Source organism: Gopherus flavomarginatus, chromosome 15 (genome assembly GCF_025201925.1).
Source record: "Gopherus flavomarginatus isolate rGopFla2 chromosome 15, rGopFla2.mat.asm, whole genome shotgun sequence".
In the NCBI taxonomy this organism is placed as follows: Eukaryota; Metazoa; Chordata; order Testudines; family Testudinidae; genus Gopherus; species Gopherus flavomarginatus.
In genome coordinates, this window is record NC_066631.1 from 5,927,062 (window position 1) to 5,947,786 (window position 20,725).

Here is a 20,725-nt window from a genome sequence, read left to right on the forward strand (position 1 = left end):
TGATAGGGAAACAGCCTAAAAACATTCATTCAGGGAGAATTTCTACTCCACATAACAATAAAATAATCAGTCAGCCTATATCCTGTAATTCAGGTTCAACCAAATGGCCCAGTTTTAGGCCTTATCACTTAAGACTTACAGTCAACCATAGGGCTAAAGCTCGGCATTCTGGGGGAAATAAGCCTGACGGCAAACAGTGCCGTTAGCTTTGCAAAGACAATCTTCCAATAGAAGTCCTACAGCAGGAGGGGGAATGAGCAGATGGGCTTGCTCCAGATTGTCTCATGGAATATTGCTGAGCTTGTATGTAAATCTCTGGATTTGTTTCATAGGAATTTTATCTCTGTTTGACTTAATCTTCTTTCAAGAGATGAGACTTTGTCTCCCTGGCTAAGAATCCTTTGTAGTGGAGAGTGTTGAACGCGCTAACTGGGATAGATTGGCAAGTGGCCCAGCTCTTTTAGTTATCACATTTAACATTGGGAGACCATCAAGTTAATAGCAGGGTACTCCTCTTTTAAGGCCTTTAGTTTTACTTTTCCAGGTAAAAGTTATTAGCCCTGGATGTCAATTTGTCCTCCTTGGACTCAAAAAAAAAAAAAAAGGAGTCTCCATCTGGGCAGAGCTTGAGTCTCCCCTTGACTTGTTTAGGAAGCTAAATTTGTTCTTTGGGGAGCATTTAATACCTGATGAGTCCTGGGGACAAGGACTCTTACTCTCTTCTCTGACTCAGAGAAAGGATCTTTTCCTTTCATCCTTGGATAAGCAGAGAAATACCCAGGTGTCACATGGTCCATTCATCCCTAGGACCACCTTCTCCTGGCTGCTGTGGGGTTTAGCTCTCTCCAGCTGCTGCACCTGCCTCTGGCAGTCTCTCCACCCATTAACCTCTCTCACCCTGCAGCCCCTCTTACTTCAGGAGCTGCTGCTTCCTCATGACTTGGCCCTCTGGCCAGGCCATGATAGTTCCTCCCTCTCCATGGTATCAATGGATTTCAGGGCAAACTTTCCCCAGCTGTACACACCACTTCCCCAGTGGCTGGTCAGAGAACCCAGGCCTGCCCTCTACTGAGGTGCCCAGCTCAGGGACCCTCTGATCAGCAACCAAGGTCTGCACTATCCTATCCCTCACTGCTTGTCCTAACCTTTCTGTCTCCCTGTCTCTGGGTTTACAAGCCCAAACTCCCTCCTTTCACAGAGTAATTAATTGTAGGCTGCTTCCCACTATAGTCCCAAACACGCCTCCCACCACCTATATAGTCAGTATAGACTGCTTCCCTATAGCCCCACACTGCTCTCAGTCTTGGGCTTTATAGAGCTCCTTGCTGTTTCCATCCAGCTGAGCCTGGTCTCTAATTAATCCCTGTTGCCTGGCTCCTCCTCCAGATGCAGCCTGGGCAGTTAATTGGCCAACCTGCCCACCCTTAACCCCCTCAGGTCTTGTTGGGAGTGGACATTCCAGCACACCAGGGTTGTGAATTTTCTGTAACTGTCAGTAGATTCTGATTGGAAGTGTTGAATGCCAAAGGCTGCAATTCTGGGGAGAGCCAGTTTACATTCAGTTCACCCCTGGGGTAGGTTATATCACCATCTGTTTCTATTTGCAAAGTGGCTTTTAAACCAGATAGTGATCATCAACCTCTTCTGGTGAATTTTGGCTTGTCTGCCACCTCTTTTATAGGGGCAAAATAGGTTCAGGCATTCCTGAATTTGCAGTTGTAAGTTTGAGGTGAATGACATACAATCCCTTAGTGAAGCTCAAAATCAAAGAAAAAATTGCATCCAATGACCTGTTTGTTTTGAAGAGGTAGCTATTGGGACTTAAGGCTGCACTGCAGGTCTGTATAATAGTCCCTGACATTAACAAAACTCAAGAATGATCTGGCTGCTAAGAAGGGAGCTTTTTGCCCTGTACAAAATGGAATCTGATACAACATGGAATGCTTCACTCATAAGAAACAGCTTCAGATTAGGGTGAGTTCTGTTAGAAATAATCATTGGGAAGAGAGTCTAGACAATTGTCAAATAAGAAAAAAGATTGATCATCAAAAGGCCCTTTTGGAAGGAATCTGAACTTGCTGCCCTAGAGAGAAATTCATTTTTATTTTGGAAGTTGGTGGCAATGGGCCATGATAGGGTCAGTGTAAATATTGAAGCTTGTATCCCTAAATGTGCTCTTTAAATTATTTCTCAACTACTAACACCCTGGCGTAGCCTGTCCCAATAGTCTTTTCCTGTGGTAGTCTTCCAGAACAGTCAGCGGTTTCCAAGGAGGGAGTATAAACGTTACAATCATAAAGTTCTGAGTGAAGATTTTATCCCAGCACCAGTCTACAAATACAATATTAATTGGTGGGCTGCTGTTTTAGCAAAATTATTTACTAAGGTAAACAACACCAGGGTTTTATCAGTAGGATGGTTTCTGGGTATTATTTTCCCTCTTCATAAAAAAGATGATAGAAATGACCCGAGGAATTATCAATCAATCAGCCTTTTAGATATGGTCTTCATAATCCATACCATAGACTTCCATGGAGTTTAGAGAACTGGGCTCAGAACTGAAACCTTTTGGTAGAAGAACAAGCCAGCTTTAGGAATGGTCCCTCAACCATGGATAATTGTTTTATGTTCCCAATTCTGATTTATAAATATGGTTCCTCCAAGGGTAGTAATTGTATGCGGTCTTTGATTTGAAATCTGCTTTTGCTTCTGTTGACAGAGATCATCTTTTGAAAAAAAACATAAGAGGGCTGGGATAGATCTTAGGTTACTTTATCTTCTGAGAGTAGAACTGAAAACTTTTTCTAGGGAATAGTAAATTCACCCCCAAACTGGATTTTTTCAGAGTGTTACAATGATTTGTGAATTTTAAGTCAAAGGTGGCAAATTCTTTCAGCCAAAAAAACAAACAAAAAACCCTGAGGGAAAATAATCCCTCAAATGTTGAAAACTTTTGTTTTTCACATTTTCTATAGGAACGCTTTCAGCATTTAATTTCGCAAATGTCATTTTGAAATGACATGGGAAACATTGTGTTGGACCCACATGAAACGTTTCCAATTTCCTGTTTCAGTCAGGAAAAAAAAAATTAGTTTCAGTTTGAAATGAACTGATTTTTTTTTAATTATTTTTCAGTTCAGCCACCAAACAGAAAACCCAGTTATTCACTCAGCTCTCTTTGAGAGCCCTGCTTGGCCAGACAGTGGCCAGGGTCAAGATAGAATGGAAGGCTGAGCTAACTGACTCTAAGTCACAAAGGGACTTGGGCACTGCAACGCTGAGTTTTGCAACACGTAACTTTAAATTGCCTAGAACAATCGCAGAAACACTGTGATCCCGAGTTAGACACCTTGCCTCCCTATCCATTGAATAGCGAGGGTGGCAGGGGGTCAGAGATGCTAATTATAGGATGTATGGTAAACCTCACCCCTCTCTGAGAGATAGGTCCCTAAGTCAGGGATGCAAGGGTCTCCCCATCTCTGCTCTCAATTCACTAGCCATGGGAATGTGTCTCAGCCTTACTCTTGTATGGGGCCCAGTCTGGTAGGTGCTCAGAGGATGACTAGATCCACACAAGATACCTGGGATGGAGAGGCAGAGAAGCAGCACCATCACCCTTATAACCTTCAGCCCAGTGGTTAGAGCATTCAGCATGTGGAAGCCTCCTGGTTCACATTCCTCCTCTGTCTCATGAGGAGAAGAGATTTGAGCCAGGATCTCGTTACTAGGACTGTGACAATGTGGAAACTCCCATTGAGCTGAAAAAGCAGCAAAGAATCCTGTGGCACCTTATAGACTAACAGACGTTTTGGAGCATGAGCCTTCGTGGGTGAATACCCACTTCGTCAGATGCATGTAGTGGAAGTTTCCAGGGGCAGGTACATATATGCAGGCAAGCTAGAGATAATGAGGTTAGTTCAATCAGGGAGGATGAGGCCCTGTTCTAGCAGTTGAGGTGTGAAAACCAAGGGAGGAGAAACTGGTTCTGTAGTTGGCAAGCCATTCACAGTCTTTGTTTAATCCTGAGCTGATGGTGTCAAATTTGCAGATGAACTGAAGCTCATCTGCAAATTTGACACCATCAGCTCAGGATTGAACAAAGACTGTGAATGGTTTGCCAATTACAAAACCAGTTTCTCCTCCCTTGGTTTTCACACCTCAACTGCTAGAACAGGGCCTCATCCTCCCCGATTGAATCACCTCATTATCTCTAGCTTGCCTGCATATATGTACCTGCCCCTGGAAACTTCCACTACATGCATCTGACGAAGTGGGTATTCACCCACGAAGGCTCATGCTCCAAAAAGTCTGTTAGTCTATAAGGTGCCACAGGATTCTTTGTTGCTTTTACAGATCCAGACCAACACGGCTACCCCTCTGATAATTGAGCTGAAGATATTTGCAAACAAGTGGCTATGGTGGAGGTTAACAAAAGAGATATGTCTTCTTGGATCCCTCTTTGAGCCCACAGACTCAAGTATTTGGAAATTGTGAATAATAATAAGCAGAGGAGGGCTCGTAGAGCTCTCTGTTTTCAAACAATGCAGTTGGCTCATCGGGAATGAAGGGTCACTAGCACTGACACACAACTTTTTTTGCCCATGTAGGTCCAGCCAGCTCGAAGATTTGCCACATTACCTACTTCTGTTGCCATTTGAAACTAAATAGCTAGAACCTTTTTGCCTCATTGGCTCGAAAACTGGAATATCAGTTAAGTTGTGATAACATTTTGAGTTTATGGGCAGTTCCCTATTTGCTTGCCAGCAGCAAAAGTAAAAAGAATTTTGTGAAACTAATACTCTTAAGGGCCTAAATGGATCGGTTTATACCTAAATATTGTAATTTTATTTTTGTATATTGTTTTATGGGCTGTTTCAAAAGTATAAATTGAATCTAAGTGAAGGGGACAATCTGCGCTTTTTTATTTTACAGATTTTAAAATATGTATGTATTTTGCTGAGTGTTCTTGCTAATCTCTAAGATGCTCTATTACTCCATTGGGTTGACATTGGGTTGACTGAGAAAGTGGATAAGACCCTTCCTCTTCCTCGCACTCCCCAGGTGAACCGTCACCTCCTTGGTAAAGTGGGAAAAAAGTTAAAAAGTGGGAAAAAGTGACTCTTTTTTTCAGTTTCACATGTTTTTTCCCTCCTTCCTCAGTGGGGAAAAAAAGAGAGAATATAAGAAAAAGGCAAGAAAGGGAGAAATCAAGCCCCAAATCTGAAAAGTAGAAGCTGACATTTTCCAGATTTTGAACATGAAACAAAAATTTTCTGTTTAGATGTAAATGAAAAAAAAGTTTAGTTTTGTGTATATACATCTATATAAACATCCAGAAATTTCATCCAAACCAGATTTTCCCATGAACATTTTTGGTATTGACAAAAGTCCATTTCTCAGTGGGAGAATTCTTCACCCAGAAAGTGTCAGCCAGCTGCATCCCGGGGACAGACCAGGATGCAGAAAGAGGACAATCTGTCCCCTGTTTCCCCTTGCTCCAAGGGAGGTATGTAGCTTAATTGGGTGCAGCTGACTTCATCCTCACACCTACTCTGCACCTGGCAAGCTGGTTGGAGGGTGGAGCCAAGATCCTTTCCCCACTCCCTTGTCACCTATCTGCTCTGGGCCCAGTGTCAGGCACACCACTGCTGCCCGTCCCCTCTAACCAGCCCCCTGGTGTGTGGTCCAGCACAGGAGTGTGTGGTGCATACTCCCACTTACTCCCACAGAGCAAGAGAAAAGGGCTGCTAATTGCATGTTGATGAGGAGCAGAGGGCTGGACTGGGAATTTAAGGATAATATAGGGCAGCCCTTGGGCTAGATTGGGATGAGGGGTCCCACTCACCCCTCACACATGGGACAGAGGGCAGGGCGGCCCCTCACTGTCCACCAATCATAAGGAAACCGTAGTAAAGGGGACCCTGCAGAAGTGACCTGATTTGATTTCCAAAAAATGCTGGTGAGACCCTGATAAGAGGATCTGGGAAAATCAATGGGAGCAAAGCCCTGTCGTGGATGGAATGGGACTCACAAACTCATTGGGAATGGCTGTTCCTATGGGTCGACAGATACTAAGAGTGGGTGAAGAGGCTAGGGGTTAGTGCTGAGACCAGAGCTGCTCAATGCACTAGTGACAATCTGAAGAGGGACCTTGTTATGATTAACAGATAATAGCAGCTGTCATGGGTGTCTCCCGATGCACTGACCTCTCAGGTGGCATCTGACAGGGTCCGTACCGGGGGGCAGCAATCAGAAAGGCCTTGCCCCTCTGCAGGCAGGAGCGAGCAAGGGGCTGACTGGCACTGCAGACTTGCAGCCAACATTACATAGAGGGATGCTGACAATGCAAAGGGATTTGAAGCTTGGGCAGGAAGACCTGGACCACACTTCAAAACTGGGTATGCCATCCTAATCTCTAGCATAGACACAGCTATGTCGATGGAAGAATGCTTCCATTGATGCCATAGCAACTGTTGTCTGGGGAGGTGATGTTCCTACACCGATGGACCAGCCCCTTCCACCTGTGTAGGCTGTGTCTATCCTACAGGGTTTTGCTACCATATGCTGTCTCCACAGTGTCAACATTCCCAAAATGACAAGATGACACTGGGCATAGGAAAACACAAGGTGATATGTCTGGGGGAACTAATCCGGAATGCAGCTAGGCAATGGGAAGGGAAAATGCACTGGCTGTCCTGGGGAGTAGCAAATTGGAGGCAAACCATTCAATATGACAGCAAAAAAGTCTGCACAGTTGTGTGCCAAATATCTGGAAGCATCAAGTCAAAGGGGGACACTGAGTTCACCTCTGGGCTCCTGGGGACCAGGAAGATGGGCCATAAACTGCAGGGAGAGGGCAAAGGAGCAAAACTGACCAAAAGGCTGGCGAGTGCTAATTTAAAAGCACATTGAGCAGGGCTGCCAAGAGCTGGCAGAGCATCCTCAGCCAGCTCCAAGTGGGGAGCCAGAGGCCATGGAGATGGGCAATAATATTGATATCTTGAACAGTGTAACATTACCTGAGCCTGTGCACCCATCCCCGCCCCCGCCGCTGCAAACACAGGCAGGCCCAGGTGAGTCACAGTGACCCATCAGAGCCAGGAGGGGCTGCTGCGAGGAGCAAGGACAGGGTTGTTTTGACTGCAGTGTGGAGTCTAGCTGGGAGCTCACATGGGCAGCACAGACAGGCTGTTTATGAGATCAGTGAAAGAGGAGCCCTCTCCAGGGAGCAACCCAGAGCCCATGTTCACAAACAAACATCCTGAAGACAGGCCAGCAGGCCTCTCGCTCCTCTGCCCCTGCTGGGCCTGCCACGCATGGCTGGGGAGCCGCATCTGACTTCTCTCCTCACCAGCCCTTGGCAGCTTGATCCATACCCACCATGCAGCCACCCCACACCCACCCACTCCCTGGCTGACCTTCAAGCTCAGGCACCTTTGGGGGGAGGACAGCTGATGTGCTTCTCAGTGAATGTTTAGCCCGTCGGTGAGAATGTCTCTAGCTGTGGCTCTTGCCGTGTCTTCCAGCAAGCTGATTGCAGCTCCATGTGCCCTGGGCTATCCTGAGGCTCACTGAGCTGGCGTCAAGACCCGTCTGGGACCCAGCCAGCAGGTTGGCCGGTCCTGTTCTCTGGGCCCTCTGCATGCACAGGGACAGGCTGCTGGATCCTGGCCATGAATGGAGAGAGGGCACATGGAGAGGTGTGATACTCAGAGCCAGCAGGGCCTGGGGTGTCCCAATTTTATAGGGACAGTCCCGATTTTGGACCCTTTTTCTTATATAGGCTCCTATTATCCCCCATCTCCATCTCGATTTTTCACAGTTGCTCTCTGGTCCCCCTAGCAGGGCTCAGGGAAGGGGAGGAACCCCCTGGCAGGGGCCTCCCAAAAAGCATCTACATCTCTTTCTCCAGCTGCCTGTCAGAGTCACCCCCAAAGGCCTGTGAGGCCTTTCAGGCCCTCCCCAGCTCATCACGATCACCCGCCCCTCCATGTTCCCTGCATGCGCCCTGTCCTGCTCACATGCCCCTTGAACGCTGTGGAGTGAAGCTGCCATCACTTTGTTCCTGCCCAGTTGGCTGCTCCATAAGGAGAGCAGCAGCCCTGGGGCAGGACGTGCCCTCTTGACATGGCTCCCTAAATATGGAGCCTGGGCCTGGCTGGCTGTCTTCATTCCAGCTCATGGTCACTGGCGTGAGAGGCAAACCCCACTGTACAGAGCGGCTGAGGTAACCTCACAAGGGGGAGATCAGTGCACCCTGAGGTGCACATACCTGGGCCAGATACTGCTCCTTGCCCACAGGTGCATGCCCCATGCCCCCGTCTCGGACTTGCAGAAGACAGCGCCACTAGCTGTCAGCATCTCAGTGCATGGTGCCTTCTCGCACAGGGAAGCCCTGCCCACCCCTAAGTGAGGAATGTTGCCTTATTTAGCAGCTATAGGATCTGTAGCCTGTCACTAGGATCAGTACTGACGTACCTGCTCCCACTCCTGGCACTGCACTCTGGGAGCTCATGCCCCTGAGCAAGACAAACATACTCCTTTCCTATCTGTAAAGTCATTCCCTGGGTCAGGGATCCCCCCACCTCCCCAGTGGTCAACTCATAGGCGCCAACTCCATGAATACTTCGGGGTTCAAGCACCCACTGAAAAAAAATACCGGCTGCTCAGCACCCATAGGGCCAGATGAATCTTTTGACGGCTCTGGCGCCCAGACCGTGGCCCTGCCCCCAGCTCTGCCCATGCTCTGCCCCAAGGTCCTGGCTCCATTCGGCCTCTTCCCCCTGAGGCTACGCCTGCCACACACACGGATGAGCGCTTTCCGGCAAAAACAAAAGAAGTCCATCAAAAACAAAAGTCAACTCCACAGTGTTGCCAATGTAGTCATTTTCCAACTAGATCTAGCTGTTTTAAAATATTTCTAGTTGGACAAAAATTCACTTAGTCGTCGGTTGGAAATTTGAATTGAAATTGAAACATTCATATGCTAGCGTAACATTAATTTAAAAGCGGATATATGATTAAAAAACCATCATACCTGAAAACGCACAATAGGTTTGTATGAACAAAGCCGAGCTACCTCTCACAGCTGTTGTTTTTTATGACAATGTCGACGCATTCATTTTGGCGATGTTGGTGGACCTAATAATTTCAAATGATGATTTGTAACCAGCAGTGCATCATCAGAAATTCAGTTGCTGGTGTTTGGTGGTGGTTTCTGATGTTTCAAATGTGCAGCCGAGAGTTAGCACTGAATCGCCTTGCCGACGAAAATGTCCGAAACTTGCTTACAGCAACCGGGACAGCCACAGGAAGCTTAACTCCTCTTTTTGATTGAAATGTCATGAAAGTTTATGCATCTAGAGAAAGAATTAACATCATTTTGCATTCATGGCACAACCTCGGCCTTCGCCCCCCTGAACATTTGAACACCTCCCCAATTTCAATTCCTGGGGAAAACACTGCCCTGGGCGATGCATGTAGGAGCCTCTGATCCCGTCTGTCTGTTTGTAAAGCAGTGTGGTAGGTGGAGCTTGGCACTAGCCGACTGGCTGGTGTTTGTTGTGGTGATGGGGTTACTTGCACCTCTGTTCCCTTTCTGGTCTCTCTGAATGAGTCATAGCTCATCCAGTCTGACAGCATCTACATCACAGGCCAGAGAATCTCATCCATTTACCCTTCTCTTGAGCCTAATGCATCTTCCAGAAAGGCAACCGGGCTGGATCTGAAGACATCAAGAGATGGAGAGTCCACCACGTCCCTTGGGTGTTTGTTCCAATGGTACACTGATAAAAATGGGGGCCTGATTTCCAGTTGAAATTTACCTGGCTTCAGTTTCCAGCCTTCAGGACTTGTTCTGCCTGTCAGCACTTCAGTACCCGTATTTTTTCCTCATGAAGGTATCTATACACTGTAATCAAGTCATTTTTCAGTCTTCTTTCTGATCAGCTAAACAGGTCGTTACCAAGAGCCTTGGGCTGAAAGAACCCTGGGTAACAGTGCTCTTTATGTCTCTCACGTGACCTCATTTTCTCCAGCCCACAAGCATTTGTGCAGCTTTTTTCTGCATCCTTTTAAAAACATAGAGACCAGAATTGGACACAGAATTTCAGTATTGATCTCACCACTGTCACATCCAGGAGTGAAACCATCTCCCTGCTGCCGCTCCTATTGTGACGCTTACCTGTTCCAACCCCTAACTTCTTTTCATAGCCCCTGCTTTCCAGGACACAGCCCCTGTTCTGCAGCGTGGTCTGCATTCCCTGTGGCATGCATTCCCTTGGGTGGTAGGCCTCAGGGCCCTTACCTGTCTGGAGAGCAATTGTGCAATTCTCTCACTCCTCGTCTGGGATCTGGGTACCGCAACCCACCCAAGCCAAGTGCTTGTTACCATGCAGGTGCAACTGGACACTGGTGTTTCTTCCCTTCGGGAGCATGTGTCCAACAGTGATCTCACAACAAGTAGATATACTCAGTAAAGGGAACAAAGCACTAGAGAAAAGGATGATACAATCACAAACAGCCAGCACACCAGTCTGAACTCCTCCGATCCAACACTCCTCTGGAAGCTAAATTAGGCAGATTTACCAGAGCAGAACCCACCCATCTTGCAATTTCTTAGCATGCCCCAGAGCTCTTGGGACCAAACCTCCCTTCCAGAGAGTGCATCCCAGTCTGCCTGCCTGCCGCCCACTCAGAGAAACACCTCTTTCCCAAAGCCTCACCTTCCCTGGGTAAGCCTGAAGCCCAGTTACCACATATCCCAGGGGCCTCTGTTACAGGGCCATTATGGTTGACCCGCCAGCCCGTCTAAGTTGATGCCAGTGATGGATGTTCCGTTCTTTAGACCCACTCAGCTTTAAACTCTGACAATCACAGGCCTTGTGGCTGTGGTGGGGGGTTCTGACACTGTCTGCTCCCCTAATATTACAACAGCGCCCTCAGGAATGTTACCAGAGCCCATACTCTGGGGTACGCATCCATAGACACCAGCACCCCATGTCCATCACCATGCTCAAGATGTGTAGTGTAGACACGGCCTGAGTGTCCCCAATTCCTGAGAAGCCCAGCTGCTCCCTGAGGATACCAGGACATCCTCCTACCCTCATCCAGACCCATGGTCACAGTCAGATGGGAGGGGTGCACCAACTAAGGGGACCAGAGAGCTGCCGGGGGTAGTGGTGCTGCCCAACCAAGACAGAGGGAGAGGGGAGTTGTGGGGGGCCCTGCCCAACCAAAGAGAGGGAAGCAGGGAGGAGCACTGTCCCTCCATGTTTCCCTCAACTTTGCCCTTTGACCTAGGGAATCCCAGACACGGCAGGGTTTGAGCAGGGCCCTTGGCAGGACCTAGGCCTGTTGTGTGGGACTGTGAGTTGGGTGCTGCTCATGTGGATCTCAGTGTCTGATTTTAGTGAAAGAGCCGCATTTGGGAGAGCCAGGGAAGAGGAAAAGTTAATCAGAACCTTCCCTGACTGACGCGGCACCAGCTCGCACTGCTCCCTTGTTAGAGGAAGCTGCTGTAACACGCATCAGTCTGGCCTTGAGAAAGGAATTCAATGAGATCTCCTAATTATAACCGCCACAGAAGGGCTTGTACAATTATGAAAGGCCCTTGAAAGCCGGCTTTGGGTTTTTAGACGACTTTCATCCCTGCTCTCACCGAGCATAACAGCACTGTCATCTGATCTCACCACACAGAGAAGAGTGACGGTCTCTGGGTCTGGTTCATAGGAGAGTGGAGGTGTTGAGAGCCTATGCTGTCTGGGGATTAGATTGTTCCAGGCTGGAAGCTGAACAGGTGACTCCTGCTTCTGTGTATGCACATTGCTGACCCATCTTGTTAACGCTCATAAGCCAGACACGCCAAAATCATGAGAGTGGCTTAAAAAACACAAGATTTAAAAAATAATATTCTTTTTATTTGCCTCCTGGTTTCCAAGGCTTAGGTCACATTTTCAAGCTTCTCCCCACAACTGTGAGGCTAGGCACTTGCTTTTTTAAAAATGAAAGCTGGGATTTTCCCCTAATCATTGGCCTCTGGGAGTGGGACTTTCAGAAAACCACCAAATATCATGAGACTTGTGATATTAATTTTAAAAATTTAATAATTGGAGACATACACGTCTCTCCTAGAACTGGAAGAGACCTTGAAAGGTCATTGAGTCCAGCCCCCTGCCTTCACTAGCAGGACCAAGTACTGATTTTTGCCCCAGATCCCTAAGTGGCCCCCTCAAGCATTGAACTCACAGCCCTGGATTTAGCAGGCCAATGCTCAAACTGCTGAGCTATCCCTCCCCCATATACTCAATAGAGTAGTGATACTGGCTCTGTGTTCACACTCTCAGTCAGAGCATGTCGACGTTATGACACCAACATCTTACCCCACCCTCTCACCTGAGTAATGGCACGACACCTCTCTGCTCCCTCAGGGAACTGCCCGACAGCCTCATAATCCCTCTAAGGAACCACACATCAGCCACCTCACCCCACCCTGGAGACTGCAGCTTTCATCCATCCCAGTTCTCTTCTCAGGAGATGAATATTTAAAACTCAACCTTTCTGCATTTTTACAAGAAATATAAAATGTTAAACATGTGTCAGAGTGGCTGTTTGATGTTTCCTTTCTTCTGCATGCCAGGGCCTTCCTGGTCTCAAGCCCGTTAATTGATGCAGGAGAGTCCATTGAAACATCTCGCTGGCACAGACTCCCACAGAAAGTGGCGCTCAGCTGGCATAGCTGAGGGCAGACAAGGGCCTTATTTTGAGTCACTGGATAATTCGTTTCTTGCTGATCTCTATTGAGGGACTGATTCATTAGTCTCTTTGCTTAGAGGAAGGAAGATCTGTGCTTTTGTACATTATCAGACTGGCAGTGCCAGAGAGCAGCCATGGGCTGGGCACAGAGTCACGTGTCGGCTTTGGGGCGCCTAACTCACTTTTCCCAGATGCAAACTCTCCCACGGGGAAGCAAATGCTGCTGGTAGTGTCTGTGTAGCCTCTCACCTACATAGAAAATATTAGGAAGGAGCAGAATATATTAATACTGGCAATATCATAACAACAGTGGCAAATTGGAGACGTGGGAATTGTCGTGTTGGAACAAGCCAATTGTCCAGCATCCTGTCTCCAGAAGTGACTCATAGTGGATGTTTCATAAGAAAGTTTAAATCCTACTCCCCATTCATCTTACTGTGCATATCTCTACCACAAGGGCAGTTTTTATCTTTCCCCAGTTGATCATGGATGAGTCTATGCCCTGAAGCTTGAAGCTTGTTAACTTGGGTTTTCTCTGCACTCTTTCTCAGCTAGTATAACTTCAGGCACAGTTCCTATTCGTATACATGTCTAATGAAAGGCAAACACTGAAAGGGAACCAGCAGTCTGCAACAGTGATTTCATAGCAGAGATCCACCATTCACGTGTACAGCTTCCCTTGCTGATCCATCTCATGGCCCATTCCTTGTAGGCTTTCTGCTTTCTCTTAATAACCTGTTGGAGATGCTCATTCATCCAGTTTGGTCTGAAGCTCTTCTCTATGATTTTTTCCCCCGGTTTGGGATGCCGATTTCTGCAACTTTGATTTAAAATCATTCCAAGCCTCCTCCACATTCAGATCTTTGAGTTGATGGGTCTCCACTCAGTTGCGAGCGGACAAAGGCCTATATCACAAAATCAGCATCACTGCACTGGCCCTCTCATTATCAGTCTCAGCAAAGAGATAAAAACCTGGACAGTCCCTGGAGACCAAATTATCCTGCCATCCCATGCAAGGACTGAAGATGGTTGGCATGGTGGTGCCATGTTCTGGGAGTAAGTATAGGACATCACTCTCCAGAGCCCTCTATTTATGAGTGTTCCCTTCCTTATAGGATTCCCAGCCCAATGTATACACCTCAGTAAATTCTGCTAAGCATTTCCATGATGGAGGGTTGATATGCTGTGAGCTCCCAGCCATTCCCTCTCTCTATAATGCCTTGGCCTTGTGTAATGCTGGCAGACCCTGGTTGTCACCAGGCAGGATTGAACCGGGGACCTCTGGAGCTTAGTGCATGAGCCTCTATAGCATAAGTCAAAAGCCAACTAGCACACCGGAAGGTGCATGGGTTACACTTGCTCTCTGAAAGTCATGCATTATAGGTTCCTCCCATGATCACAGACCTATTACAGAATATGGCGTTGAATGTTCTTCATTCCAAGTGCTAATGGGAGCCCTTTATTTTTGGTTCACAGACATAAATCACTCTTCTGCCTGGGACTCTCTCATTTAGAAATGATTTTTCAGCTGATTAGGCTGATAGCAGCTGTTCATAAGCTGAGGAGCTGTCAGCAGCATGAAAGGAGGGTGGTGGCTATTTATCTTTCACATAATTGTCCCAACAAAAGCCACAAATAGTAACTTAGAAAAGGAAAGCTGGCCCTTTAAAGACTCCCCAATCCTTTCATCTCTCCTGCCTGGTGGTGGGGCCTACTGTTCCCACGTTCTCAGATCAAAGCCTCCGCCTGATTCTGGCAGGGTTGGTATTTCCAAAGAACCTCGCCCACTAGAGACCTGTTGGCCCAGTAAATGGCCCAGGTGCTCCCATGCGCCCCCGCTGCAGTCAGTTTAGATGAGTGAACCAGTCACGCCATCCGGCCATATTCTACTTTAACTGTTTTAATCATTAACCATTGAAAAATTCATTATCTCTGAAGTTTAATTAGAGCTGCCTAGATGGATTGGCTGCTTGGCAGGCAGCAGGAGGGTGCGAGCAGCGCCAGCGGGGCTGTGGGCTAAGGAAATGTTTAATGCTGAAGACTGAACCAAGCTATCTTGTGTGCAGCAGATGCAGGGTTTGGTTTATAAATAAATCCAAATGTTATTATCTCATTTTCTCTTCACACATCCATGGAACCTCCTCCTCTTGCAGCCGGGCTCAAACTTCTCTGCTGCTTGTTGAGTTTGGGGCTCCTTGGTTGAGTTTGATTTCCTCCCCCGCTCCACACCGAGGCCGGCTCCATTTAGTTTAGCTGGGGATTTTGTTGCTTTTCAGTTTGACCCTAATCTTCAAACCCAGCCACTGGAAAAAAGCTGGTCTCCTGCTATTTGCCAAGGAGATACTGTCAGTCTCCAGGCTGGCGAAGGGAATCCGCTTCAGTGCCTCTCTGGCACTGCACGCTTCAGCTTCTTCAGGCTTATCTGCTCTCATGTCAGAACCCTCCTGGTCAGCGCTCCAAAGCGTGGCCATTCGAGACTCCCGTCTCTTTGGATCTGCTGAGGCAACAGGAAGAAGAGCAATGAAAAGGCCTTGGAAACAAAGACCGCTACGCTGGGCCCACCCGCAACCAGAAAATGGGAGCTGTCAGACTAGCACACGAGTCTGAGGCATTCACCCTAAAGACTGTCTGGCGTTTTCTGAGGGATCTGTGTGACACACACACCAGGACTCACAAACAGAGCCGGCCAAGCACCAGTATGGCAGCTGAGTGACATCTGTCCTGACAGAGCCAGGGAGACCCCGGTTAGGAATCAAAGCCTTCGGAGGGTGTGCTGGTGTGTGGGATTGTATCAGCCGGCATGTGGGGGTGTCTGTTGCGTAGCTAGGTACAGAGGCAGTTTGTGAAAGCGTAGGCCAGTGTGTCTGGTATGTGTGCCCATGCACTGGATGGCTGCAGATGTATCTGCGATGCTTGGAAGTGGCTGGAGCTAGAAAAGGGAATCGTGTCCCATCTCGTGGTGCGAGCTCTCCCACGACTGCACACCAGCACTCGGAACGTAACGCAGCGCACGTGGCTCTGAAACGCAGGGAAGAAGCACCCCATTAGCCTGAGTGTGCAGCACAAAAGCTGAACTATCTGACCTGCCGCATTGTGCCCCGTGTTTTCAGGAATCCTTCCAGAGAGCCATGCAGGTAGGTGTCTGCTTGGCCTTGAGGGGAACAAAGGAATGACAACAGGCAGGCGGCGAGCTCAGCCATTGTGAATTCAAGGCTACGCTGTATTCAGAGGGGAACGTGCTTGAATTGCCTCTCCTGAGGATTCTCAGGGGGAGGTGCAGGCATAGTGGGATGTGGCACGTGGAGCTTGGTGTTTGAGTGCCCAGGCTGGCAGAGGCGGGGGCGCTCCAGAGGCACTAGCCTGGTAATCATTGCCAGGGGAGGAGGGAGACAAGACGGAGCAGGGCAGAGGCGGATGGAGAGGGAGGGGCAGAGCAGAGGCTGGGATGAGGGAAGGGGGAGAGGAGGCAGGCAGGGCAGGGCAGGGGCAGAGGCCTGGTGTGGGGACAGCTGGGTGGAACAGCTGGGAGGGGCAGCGCCAGGAGTTAGATAGGGGCAGGGGGCACTCAGCAGGGGGCCGGCAATGCCGAAGGTGGTGGTGACAAAATGAGATTAGAAGAGAAATGTAGGGGCCGAAGGCGGCTCCCATCGCTCCAGCAGACCCTTGGCCCTTGCTTTGGGTGGGAGTGGGGCGGGCCTGGGCCCTCAGCTGTATCACTGGCTTTCACTGTGAATGTATCCAGGAGCACTGGGAGCTCTAGAAGCGCCTCTCTCAATATCCTGGGCTTATCATCTCCAAGTACAGCACACAGGGAGGAGCAGCCCGACCAGTCTGCAGCACCAGATAGGAAATCGCAAGTTCTCAGCTGCTGCGTTTGCTTCTCTCTTCTCTTCTTTTTCAGTTCGCTGAGAAATTTCCCACTGCTTAGGTAAAAATAGTGCCGCTGTCTAACGCTGCGGGGAATTGGCGTGGAGAGGCTGGTGCTGTCTGCTGGGATGCTAATGCAGAAGCAAAATCTCATTCCAGGGCTCCATTCTTCCAGGCCCCGCGAAGGTCACCAAGGAAGCCGACTGTGTGTCCGGGCACCCCTTTAACCCTTGCTCAAAGAGGACACCCTTCTGCTGCGAGCGAGTGGGGACTCGGAGCACACCCACTGGGGCAGTGTGGGATTTAACTCCCAGAGCCCTAGGCACTTGTGTTCCCGTGGGAGGCTGTGACTCTGGTTGGAGGACAGCTCGGAGAAGATGCTTCCTGAGGCAGCCCTTGTTCCGGAGAGGCCGAGTGCCTTAGCTCTGAAGGGAGGCAAGCGGGCAATTCATTCTCCTCCTCAGAGAGCTCGGTCCCCAATTCCAATACCAGGCGCATTCCATTCTCCCCCTCCTGTGCAAAGTGCCAGGGAACAGCAGGCAATGGCCACAGAGCCATTTTAGCACCACTTACCGCAGCTACTGTTCCCAAGACCTGAGTGCCCTTCCCTTACTTTCAGCCTCAGCAGGGAGAGCAATAAGCCCCAGCCACTGAGAACTCGCTTACGCAACAGTCTGGGCAGGTAGAATTCCTCCGCAGGACGCGGGTTTCCGCTTCAGCCCCGGATATTTGTTGATGTGGGTGCTGTTCAGAATCTCCACAGCAGGCCCTCCCGAACGGGGTGCAAAATCCCTCTGCTCCTGCACGTGCTGAGCTCCTCCCATAACGCCCTGAGAGGATCTGACCCTTGGGTATGGCGGCAGGCACAGAGCTGTGTAAAGCTGCCAATTGCCTGTGGAGTGGAACAGAACAGATGCAATTGACAAGGCAGCCCGCACCTCTGTGCAACTGGTGCTAGTGCACAAACCAATATGGAAACCAGAAACATCTCCTGCTTCCCGTTCCAAGGGCTCCCAGAAATCTCGCAAGGGGCTTCAGCGCACATTCTCCCCTGAAGCTGTGAAGTACTCGTATGTGTGGATCCGCATTTTGCCAGTCGGGGAGTAATTACCACTTTTCATTTGGCACCTTAGGTTTACATCAGCTATTCAGGAAGCAGGGAGGCTGGGTTTGACAACGGAGAAACAGGAGATTCCTACTGATGTGTGTGGGAGACCCAGATGTTTTGACCCTTCCACTGAGGACTAGTTCAATTGCTTAATCTTCAAAAACCATCTTCTTGTAGAATTGACCAGTAGGCTTGTAATCAGCACCAATCCTGCAGATCCCAACAGGATCCTAAGTTAGAACAAACCCACCAGGGTTTGGAATCAACAGTGACAAACGACGTTTGTGACCTTTATTGTTTCCCTGATGGACACAGTTCTGTCTTGTGTTTGATGGAGGGCTCCGTGGAGGAACAGAGAATTGGAGCTTTCCCAGTCCTCAGCCAGTGCTTAATTTGTAATGAAAGACGTGCCGGGGCTCAAGTAACTTTTTTACATTCATAACTGATGCAGTAAGCCCAAAGCTGCCAGGGCTGTGAACTGCCAAGTCCAAAGGTGCCGGGGCTACGAATTGCCAGGCCCAGAGGTGCTGGGGCTACAAACTGCCAGGCCCAGAGGTGCCGGGGCTACGAATTGCCAGGCCCAAAGGTGCCGGGGCTACGAATTGCCAGGCCCAGAAGTGCTGGGGCTACGAACTGCCAGGCCCAGAGGTGCCAGGGCTCAGACCTGGCACAAATTGAACACTGGGGTTAGCATTGTTTGACGCTTTCCCAAAGAGCTTCTCACCCCTGACGCTGTGTGTCATGAGTCACGTTCTTAGACAGAGGCTGTGCTGAGACAGAGCCTGGCTAAAGCTGTGTCACTGGCTCATGCTTTGCCCCAGATCCTCAATAGGATGTGGTGTGAGGGATCACAGACCTCGAACCTAGGCCCCAGGGTCCCTGCGCTGTGCTCAGACCACAACCATCTCCCAGCTGCTCACCTGAGTAAGCAGGAAAGAGTCTAGGGAAGGGTTCGCTTGCAGAGGACCCCACCCCCAAAGCTCCTGATTGGTGGAAATATCCAGCCCCATGATTGGTTGAGGAGTGCTATATAAACCAGGAAGTAACAACAGGAAATTGTCTGAGCAGCTAGAAGAATTCCTGGCTGGCTGCTACTATGGACTCTTCCTGCTTACCTGGGTCCTGCCTCCCCACCTGCTCCTGATTCCTGTCCACCCATCCCAGATTCCCACCTACTCTCAGTCCTTGCTCCTCTGCCTTACCCCTGACATTGTCTCCGGCTCTGACCTTTGCCTTGACACCGATGTTGGTTTTGGTGTTGACTCTTGGCTGACCAGTAGATGTGATTGCCCAGGCGCTGATCATTGCAGGTGGCTCCTCTGGGGTGAGAGGGGTTGTGCTGAGGAGGAAGGGGGCAGAGTCTGAAAGCATAGTGCTTCAGTTATGCTCACCTGCTGCAGTGATCCATGGGGAGCCATTGCAGTGCAGTATAAGTTACAGGAACCTCAATGCAGCTGAAACACGGGCTGGGGCCTGGGAGGCCCCCATCAGGGCCAAGAATGCAGAAAGGTTTGTTTAGAGCCATCTTGCTCTGCTCCTCTTTGTTAGTGAATGAAGCTGTAGACAATCAATATGACACCCTTCAATGGATCAACAACAGGTCACTGATATAGAATCATAGAAGATTAGGGTTGGAAGCGACCTCAGGAGGTCATCTAGTCCAACCCCCTGCTCAAAACAGGACCAACCCCAACTAAATCATCCCAGCCAGGGCTTTGTTAACCTCTAAGGATGGAGATTCCACCACCTTAGGTAACCCATTCCAGTGATTCACCACCCTCCTAGTGAGTATAGAATTTGGATTGCTTGGTAAGCTGTGCACAAGCAAACAGAGATTGAGTACAGCAAGATGTAAATGTATTCGTCTAGGAACAAAGAATGTAGGTCTTAGTTACAAGGTGGGGACTCTACCCTGGGAAGCACTGACTCAGAATAAAACATGGGTGTCAGGGTGGATAATCAACCAAACATGCATCCGACGAAGTGGGTATTCACCCATGAAAGCTCATGCTCCAATACGTCTCTTAGTCTATAAGGTGCCACAGGACTCTTTGCTGCTTCAACCAAACATGAGCTCCCAGGAAATACTATGGCCAAAAGGACTAATGTGATCCTTGAATGTATGTACAGGGGAATCTTAAATAGGAGTAAATAGGCTCTTTTACCTCTGTAATTGGCACTGGTGCAACCATTGCTGGAACACTGTGTCCAGTTCTGGTGCGTACAGTTCAAGAAACAGGTTGAGCAATTGGAGAGGGTTCAGAGAAGAGCCATGGGAATGATTAAGGGATTGGAAAATATTCCTTAAAGTGGGAAACATGAGTTAGCTTAGCTCAGAGAAGGTGAAGGGGTGACTTGATAACAATCTGTATGTAACTATATGGGGAACAAAAACCTGATAATTGGCTATTCGATCTAGCAGAGGAAGGTGTAACATGATCCAATGGCTGGGAGTGGAAGCTGCACAAATTCAAATGGGAACAATGAGGGTAACTAAGCATTGGAACAACTTACCATGGGTAGCAGTGGATTCTCCATCACTGACCATTTTTAAATCCAAGATTGGATGTTTTTCTAATAGTGCAGCTATTGGTTCTGAAGCAGGACTTGATTCAGGGAAGTCCTGTGGCCTGTGCTATGCAGGAAGTCAGGACGAGATGATCATAATGGTCTCTGCTTGCATTAAAATCTGTGAACTGGGCCTATCTCACCCAGATGCCAGCTACAGCCTCTGTCTGAGGTGCATGTGTATGTGTAGTCGGTCCCAGATCATGGCCTAGCTCCTCAGAATCCCTAGGGAGTATAACATCATCTCCCCCATAAATCCAATGGGCTAAGCTTCCCTCCTCGCACATCTTCTATCCAGTGCCCTTTGCAAATGCTAGTGGTGATGCCCCACAATACCTCTGTGTAGATGGGAAACTGAGGCACAGTGCACTGAGGTGGCCGGCCCAAAGCCACACAGGTAGCATGTGGCAGAGGTAGTCTAGCACCCAG

The 20,725-nt window shown here is 48.9% G+C and overlaps 1 long non-coding RNA gene across 2 annotated transcripts in view; it reads right to left on the reverse strand.

Moving 5' to 3' along the window:
- Positions 1-20,725, reverse strand: part of LOC127034717 (uncharacterized) — a 163,182-nt gene that overhangs the window by 18,760 nt on the left and 123,697 nt on the right. The window contains exons 8-10 of one of the 2 annotated variants that reach the window (XR_007769465.1): positions 10,307-10,491; positions 9,825-10,070; positions 9,038-9,359 (exon numbers count right to left, since the gene is read on the reverse strand). This is a non-coding gene — a long non-coding RNA (uncharacterized LOC127034717). Of the gene's footprint in view, positions 1-9,037; positions 9,360-9,824; positions 10,071-10,306; positions 10,492-18,927; positions 19,068-20,725 lie in introns of those variants that run through there. The other variant, XR_007769464.1, reaches the window with a different exon arrangement.